The sequence below is a fragment of the Chiloscyllium plagiosum genome, chromosome 43, assembly GCF_004010195.1.
Source record: "Chiloscyllium plagiosum isolate BGI_BamShark_2017 chromosome 43, ASM401019v2, whole genome shotgun sequence".
Lineage (NCBI taxonomy): Eukaryota > Metazoa > Chordata > Chondrichthyes > Orectolobiformes > Hemiscylliidae > Chiloscyllium > Chiloscyllium plagiosum.
Window position 1 is genome coordinate 5,710,670 of NC_057752.1, and position 9,245 is coordinate 5,719,914.

Here is a 9,245-nt window from a genome sequence, read left to right on the forward strand (position 1 = left end):
TAATGGAAGCCAACACACCATACGCCGCCTTAACAACCCTATTAACTTGGGTGACAACTTTGAGGGATCTATGGAGATGGACCCCAAGATCCCTCTGTTCCTTCACACTGCCAAGAATCCTGCCTTTAACCTTGTAATCTGCTTTCAAATTTGACCTTCCAAAGTGAATCACTTCACACTTTTCCAGCTTGAATTCCATCTGCCACTATCAGCCCAGTTCTGCATCCTGTCAATGTCCGGTTGCAACCTTCAACGGCCCTCCACACTATCCACCACTCCACCAACCTTCATGTCATTGGCAAACTTACTAACCCACCCTTCCTTTTCCTCATCCAAGTCATTTATAAAAATCACAAACAGCAGAGGTCCCAGAACTGATCCCTGTGGAACACCACTGGTCCATAAATGTACTTGCATTATATGTATGAGTAGAAGGCATGTTATAATTTTGTAAGTAAATCCTTAAAGGCAGAAATCATTGAGTATGTTGACTTGTGATAATTTTATTAGGGATACAGAAACGTAATTGTTATTTTACATCAGTTGGTGACCATGGAACTGTTGGATTTGTCAGTGTTAGAAGTGCAAATCCCTTTAAGGCTGAAACAAATCAACTCTAGAATGAACTGAGAGCAGGACTTTATGTCTTTCTGTACGGCATGTTGGCGATTCCTCTATAGGCTGTTGCTTCTTCTCCTTTACCTATTACCAGGACATGCCCTGGCATTCTGTTTTACTGCCATGTGGTGAGGTTCCCTAGTGGAAGGCTTTTTACACAGGAATCCTCCCGCTTCCATTGGAGATCTGGGGTGGAAAATGTTGCACACAGCAGTTCCACGTAATAGTAGGCTGAGGTCGATCATGGACTCCGAGCCCAACTGTTTATTTTGCAGGACTGTCATGTTTGTGGACCACACATATGTTGGTTGTAGAAGGTTGCACCCCCTGTTTAATTATTTAAGGAACCTTTTGTTCTTCGTTTTGTTGCAGTTCAGCCTCACACACCTGATCTTTGGGCACCCGGTGCAGAGAGCTGTGGGCAAATCACAGAACTTCTTTGTGAGCCTCCTCCCAGGGCTGGCTAAAGTGGCCATCAATGGGTTTAGGCAGTGGGCCATGAAGGGGATCATAGTTCTTGACTGCCTGCCCCTCTTCTGCAACTATGTTTGTGCCTGGGTGTCCTTGGAGAGGGACCATCTGGTGTCCACCAGTGACCCTGAGGCTTTCAGAGAGAGCTGGGCATTGCAGTTACTGCTGTACCAACGGATCTCTAAAGGCAATGGCAGTTTCTACTTTGATTTAGTCCTTCCCTTGTTTCTGATCTCTTTTGATTTCTGTTATTGTTACACTGCCTCTAGTGGTCAGTGTTTGTTATTAGTTAATTGGGAAATTGGATAACTTGGCGGTGGGTTTTAAAATTATATGAAAGAGCTGAGAGCCAGGCAATAGAGGGGGTTGTGATTTCTGACTGCCTACCTTTATTCCATGGTTACTGTCATGCCCGGGTGTCAATGGAGAGGGAGCGAGTAGTAGGGTCAATCAGTACCCTGAAAGCTTTCAGAGAGAGAGAGAGAGAGAGAAGTGGGCATCATCAGGGTTGGGATGCATTATTTCCTCCACTGACTTCATTTTAATTTCGTCCCCTCCCTTGTTTTCCATCCCTTTTACCTTTTTGTTGTTTTGACGCTGTCGTTGGGAGACAGTTCTTGTTGATTGGTTCATATGGTGGGGGGTTTTAAAATTTTAAAGAAGAGATGGGTTCTTTCCTGCCTCTGTTCTGCGGCTTCTGCTCAGCAGTCCTTGGAGAGGGAGCACGTGGTGTCCACCAGTACCTTTGAAGCTTCTAGAGAGAGGTGGACTCTGTAGGGGCGAGGTTGCATTATTGCCTCCACCAGCAACATTTAGATTTAGTCCCCTCCTGTGTTTTCTCCTGTTTTGTCTTATTATATCTAGCAATGCAGTTACAAACAACTAAATATTTTTCTTCCCCATCACTAAATCACTCAATGGTGTTTCTTTGTTAACCACCACTAATAAATCACCCATGTTTCCAATTGAAAACTTTATTTGCAAAGCCTACTGAAGGCAATGCAAACCATCAAAGGTGAGGTCGAGGTAAGGAGAGGGGGAAGGGGCTAAATAAAAAGGGAGTTGGAAGGGGAGACATGACCCCCTGTAGTGTCCACCTCTCTCTAAAGGCATTGAGAGAGTTGGTGGACACCATGTGCTCCCTCTCCAGTGATACCCAGGCATGAATATAGTCATGGGAGAGGGGCAGACCTCCTGGTTTCTTTTATTGTTGTTATTGTTACGCTGCCCCTAGTGGGCAGTGTTTGTTGTAATTTGTTATTTGGGTAATTTGTTTACTTGATGTGGCTTTCTAAAATAGTGGTTCTTCCCCAGTGGAGAATTGGTTTCAAGACAAGGAAAGGGAAAGGTCCTTGACAAGGTCCTAAAGGGAAAGATGGTATTTGTAGTACACCATTGGTTTACAATAAATATTTCGAGATCAGAAAGTTTCTTTCTGCCGAATTCAACAAATGGATATCAATCTGTTAAACAGGATGGTTGTAAAAACCCATCAGGTTCAATAATATTCCTTAGGGAAGGAAATTCTATCATCCTTATCTGGCTTAGCCTGCATTTCCCTTGGCTGGTTTGGCCTGCTCGTGGCTCCAGATTCCCAGCAATGTGCTTGATTTTTAACTGGAATGGCTTAGCAAGCCACTCAGTTTTATTTAAGGCAGCTCACCACCACCTTCTCAAGAGCAATTAGAGATGGAAAAATTAATACTGGCCTTGCCACTGATGTCTACAATTTGTGAATGGAAAAAAAATGGTCTCTGCTCATCCTGAATTCCATCCACATTCAAGGTCCCATGTTGGTCCTGACTGTGTCCCCCTTTTATGTAGGAGAACCTGTCACACAGAGCTCATCTGTAAAGTATTGGGAAGATTCAACAAACCACAGAAAATTAGATCAAACAGGGAAGCCAGGAAATAGCAAAGGATGGAACAGAGAACTGAAGGAATGAATCCATTCCACCTGCTTTGTCCTCAGCTCGCTGAGACACAGAAAATAATTTGCAATTGACTGACCTGTCTTCTGCTGATTGCTATTATCATCCTGAAGTAGTTTGAGCTAATCTAGTCTCTTTGCCTAACTTGCACTGGAGCTGTTAAATAAAATTTTATACGTGAGACTATTTGCTGCTGACATATTTTCGACTGAACATTACTGGTTCCTTGCCAAACCTGTCTCCCATCATTGCTGTGTGTCCTGCTTCCTATCCCATGATTGAGAAGTCTTGGCTCCATGCGTAGCAGACTCACCTTTGAGTCAAAAGTTCATGATCTTAACCCCTAACCCTGAAACTTGAGTACTTTGTCTAGGAGCAGTACAGAAAGAGTGCTGCACTGTTAGTGATTCTGCCTTTCAAGGCAAGGCATTCATCAGTGAAATGATGGAAGGTGCCATCCACAGTGCTATCAAGCAGCACCTGTTCAGCAATAACCTGCTCAGTGATGCCCAGTTTGGGTTCCACCAGGGCCACTCAGCTCCTGACCACATTACAGTCTTGGTTCAAACATGGACAAAAGATCTGAATTCCAGAGGGGAGAGTGAGAGTCCTTGGCATCAAGGCCACATTTGACTGAGTGTGGCATCAAGGAGCATTTGCAAAACTGTAATCAATGGGTATTGGGGACAAACTCTTCGCTAGTTGGAGTCATACTTGGCATATAGGAAGACGGCCATGGTTGTTGGAGGTCAGTCATCTCAGCTCCAAGATAACTCATGGTAGTGTCCTAGACCCAGTCATCTTCAGCTGCTTCATCAATGATGGTCCTTCCATCATAAGGTCAGAAATGGGGATGTTCGCCAATGACTGCACAAATGTTCAGCACTATTCGCAATTCTTCAGATACTGAAGGAGTCCATGTTCAAATGCAGCAAGACCTGGACAATATCCAGGCTTAGGCTGACAGGTAACACTCACACCACACAAATGCCAGGCAATGATCATATCCAAGAACAATCTAATGACCACCGCTTGACATTCAATGGTGTTACCATCACTGAATCCCCCACTATCAACATCCTGGGGGGTTATCATTACCTAGAAACTCAACTGTACTCATCATTTAAATATAGTAGCTACAAGAGCAGGTCGGAGGTGAGTAGTTCATCTCCTTACTCACCAAAACCTGTCCATCATCTACAAGGTTCAAGTCAGGAGTGTGATGGAATACTCCCCACTTGCTGAATTGGTGCAGCTCCAATAACACTCAGTTTGACACTATCAAGACAAAATAGCCCACTTGATTGGCACCACATCCACAACCATCCTTCCACCACTGACACTCGGTATCTTCAGTGTCTACTATCTACAAGATGCACTGTAGAAATCACCAAAGATCCTCAGACAGCACCTTCCAAACCCACAACCATTTCCACCTAGAAAGACAAGGGCAGCAGATACATGGGAATACCATCACCTTCAAGTTGCCCTCCAAGCCACTCACCATCCTGGTTGGAAATATATCACCATTCCGTCACTGGGTCAAAATCCTGGAATTTCCTCCCTAAGGGCATTGTGGGTCAACCCCCAGCAGGTGGACTAGAGCGATTCAAGAAGGCAGCTCCCTCCCACCTTGTCAAGGGCTTCTAGGGATGAGCAATAAATGCTGGCCAGCCAGCGATGCCCACATTCCACAAATGAATATTAAAAATTAAGCCAAGGTACCGTAAAAGATCCTACAACCCTATTTGAAGAAGAGTAGGAATGGACTTGGCCAACATTGATCCCTGAGCTAAAACTACTAAAAACAGATTATTCGGGCATTTATCTCTTTGTTCTTTGTGGGACCTTGCTGTCTGCAAATTGGCTGGCACATTAGTGTGGACATAAAAATAGGCTGTTCAGCCCCTCAAAGTCATCATGTTTCATTTCCAGACAGATGTGTCTGATCCTTCATTCTTAGGATCCCTCTAAGATCTTTGATTCTGATAGTAACTTTTTATGTTGCCTTCAAGATGTGTTTCTGAATTTACCCACAGTCCAGTGTGCTCTTTTTACTGTTTCGTTCTCCTGGCCAATCTTTCTTTCTTCTTCAAAATGTCACTCAAACCCTAAAAGAGAAACGTAATCCCTTTTTAATATTCTAATTACCACCCAATTATCTTTATATCAGTACTTTCCAAGATTATAGAAACTGCCATTCCCTTTAGAGATCCGTTGGTACAGCAGGGGCTGGGGTGATCACCATCACCCTTGATAATGTGGTTGTGATTTGATTTTGATAAATTTTCATTCCAGTTCTGTAAGTTTCCATTGATCATTTGATTTTGTTTCGTTTACACTGCCCCACCAGGGGTTGTCCAACCTGCCTGAAGTTTTGTTTTAAAGGGTAGAAACTGCCATTAATTCTTAGGTTATCCATCAGGTTGAACGCTCTGGTTGTAATCTAAGTTAACTCCTCAAGATACTGTCCAACATCGAATGAGACTGATGGAAACCCTGAGGTCGTTCCATGCAACAAAGCTGATACTGTCACAAAACGTTGTCTCTTGTTGACGATACAAACATTTGATTTGTCTGATTTGATCATGATGAACTGAACACAGCTGAAAGGTGTTTTTAAAGCTTTATCTGTTTATCTCGAAGACCTGTTGAGTTAATTTGAACCTGCTTATTCTATCATTTTAGTACACAGATACCTGGGGAACTGGGTCAGTTACACAGCCACATACATGGATAGAGGTGGCTTGGAGATATGGCTACAGGCATAGACACATAGGTGTATACAATGCTAAACAGGCACACATGGGGAGCTCTGACACTTGCAGTAAATAAAGTTCACAAATTTAAAGAATTAAACACAATTACAATGGGAAAATAAATGTTTATTACAATTTGATTCACTATAAAATGGTTTTTAAACAAACAAGTCAATGAAACAACCAAAGAAACAAGTTTGAACATAAGACCTTTCAACCTGTGCTATAGAACTGCTCCTACTCAGTTCATTAATAAATATTTTATTTACAAATTGTTCCAGAAATATTCCAGTGCACAATATTTACAAAAGAGAAGACACAATTCAAAAGATAAGAATCACTACAAAAATCTTTGATTTTCGCTAGACATTCTTTGTACATTTGGTAACTAGTTTGCTTTGTGATTATTGTATTATATATTTCTGATATTATAAACACTTGTTAGTTATGTAAGGGGAAAACTAGGATTTCTCAAAAGACTTAGGACTGAAAATCTTTCCTCTTCCACTATTAGATAACTGTCGCTTATTTCCACTTAGTTTAGCATTTTAATGAATAACCAGAAGATCACTTGAGTCCCCATTCAAAGGAAATTAGGGAAAACTTGGATCATTGCTTTTTCCAAGTAATACAAGAGAATTAGATGGAGAAAGAGGCTATCTTCTGTCTTAAAGGGGAATTAAATTATGAAGTGATGCCCTTCCTGTCAATGCACAACTTTTTTTCATCTACTGTGCTTCTGTACTTAGATGATTCAAAACCCTGTGGTCAGCAGAATGCAAAGAACTCTGGTATGGGAAGAAAATCCCCATGAATCTTCTACCCATTTATTAATTGAATGCTTTGCCCACATTTCAATTACCTTAGAAAGGAACGAGTCCATAGTACCTGCTCTCCCCAGCAAAAAAAAAAGGAATTGTGACTTTGCCTGTAGTTCAGATCACTTTATAGTTGTGCTAATTTGTATGGTTAAGATCTGGGAAAGTACCACTTAATTTTCCCTTCTTGCAGTCAGAGGTGCATGTTAACCAGCATGAAGACTTACGTAAACCCACCTCCCTCAGCCATGAATGTCTTTGTCTTAATTGACGTTAAAAATGGAGTCACATACAGCTGCCATAAACTTATATGTCCAATGTAAGAAAACCAAGTCCTTACGACATGACTCCTGGATATTGCAAAATTATGGAATTAAAGAAAAGTGAAGATTTTTTAAAAAATAAAGTGATAGCATGCCGCACGTAAATAAAACTTAGTGGTGAACAGGCTGTGAATTCTTGGGGGTGAAACATTCACTTCTGTCAGAGTTTATCCTAAATGCAGATAGATTTACTCTGCCAGTGCGCTGTATATACTCCAAATACGCTTCCTCATCCAATAGTTTTGTGTCTGCAGACCTGCGTTATGATGTAGTATGTGGTATGTCTGTATACTGTTCTCAATATTGTCCAATGTTCTTCCCTTTGGGTTACAGTCTATCTGCTATCTCTGTGCTGTTCCCTCGGTTGTATAGTGCTTGCATCCCTTCTAAAGTTATCAAGAGTTTCCACTCAGTGCTGCTGATCTTACACAAGTGCAATTTGCCCAAAAATCACCATTTCTGCACCAACTCTGCGAATAAGGATTTCACTTCGTGTCATTCTCTTACTTCTCCCCGTAAGAACTAGAGTCTAATTCCCTTTGACATTTCCTTTCAATTGGATCTGCATCCATCATGCTCACAGGCAGCGCATCCCATACGCCACACTCTGAATGATTGTGCTGCTTTTGTCAATTAATTTAAATCTGTGCCCTCTCTTGTTCTCGATCCTTTCGAGACTGGGGACAGTTCATTCCCCCCACCCCCATTCTGCTCTGTCGACATCTAATTTTAATCGGTGTAGCTCGATCAAAAGCTTGCGGAATTTTGATAGCAACTTGCATTCAGCGAACGTTCCTGTGCTTTTGCGCCAATGTAAAAATCATTGCGTTAGAAGCTAGCCACAGCTCCGAAACTGGCCATAGTCCCATGCTGAATGAATCAGCGCTGCGAGTTTCTGCTAATTGTGGTCATTTGCAGGCCATCGTGAAGATTCTAAACTTACTTTGGTTCCTTTAGCCTCAAGCACACAAGTAAGCACATCTCAAAAGCTTTCAGTTATAACTTTTGTTTCAATTTCCTCAAACTGACTATTGCACCCAAGATGTCGAGCAAATGGTTTATTTATTTTGAAAAGTAATTTTCCAGTCATTCAAAATCGGACTGTTCAGAGGCGGTGGGTTGACACTGCGATTAACTTGCTGTCTTTTTTGCCATAAATTCATTTTCAGTTGCATTAATTAAAATGCACTCCTCTTAAATAGTTCAAGGTTAAATTGAAACAGCAGATTTTTGTTTAAAATGATGTGTTAAAACGTTGGCTAATTGCGCTGGTTCGTGGCAGATTTTTACATTGGTCTGCGAATTAGTTTGAGCAGTAACTCAGGAAAAGGAGCACTTTGCAAACGGACGTAGTGTTAGGCGCAATTTGTGCGTGGTTTACTGATTTGTGCTCAAAGCAGAAACTCGACCCCCTATCAACCTTGAAATTCAAAACCAGGTAAGGTTTGCGACAGAAGTGGGGAGGGGGGTTAAACTGGGACTTCAGTTTTGATGTCTGTGGCAAAGTATGAAAACGGATTTCAGAAATTGTGGGGTGCATAAGTAAGTAGAACACTTTTTAAAAAAAAGACTTTTGGTGTCTTTTGTTTTGGAATTATCTTTGCAGTCCAGTCAATAGTATTGAGACTTCCCCTTTTTTTGCAATAATATGAAAGCAGGAGCAAGAGGAGACCAGTCAGGCCCCTTAAATAAGCTCCGCCATTCAATTGTGACTCGTGTCCTAATTATTTTATCGAGATTGCTTTCACTCATTTACCTAAATTCCCCATGCTGCTATCTGCGCCCCTGCCTTCGACTGAAACCAGCAGGGGTATTCACCCAGACACCACAGCACCTTCGATGGTGTGCGCGCTTGTTTCTTTGCGACCAAAAGAGGTTCCTCACTCTTTAGAACATGTGGGGCACATTTCCAAATAAATTATACGTTTAACATAGATAGCTTTGCACAACGCTTTCCTTTTCAGGAAAGATCCGGGTGTTTATGGCACCCTCCGGTCCCTGAGTAGTTTTCTTTTGTCCTTTACAGAGCTTATCGAAAACAAACCCTTTTGTCCCACACATTCTGTAAAGAGCGTCAATGCGTTTGGCATGGCCGAGTGCAAAGTTCTTGTTCAACTCGCACACTCGATTGTTATTAGAAAATCCTTCGCACACATAGGAACCCCGTCTGGGGTTTCTCTGCCCCACGGGCAACTTAGTTACACTTCTTTGCCAATCAGCTCTTCCACGCTCAAACGTTGTCCCATTATGGGATGTTTCTACAAAGCGTCCCTCTGACAGTTCTCCCCCCCCCCCCCCCCCCCGCAATACCCCTCTGACAGTTCT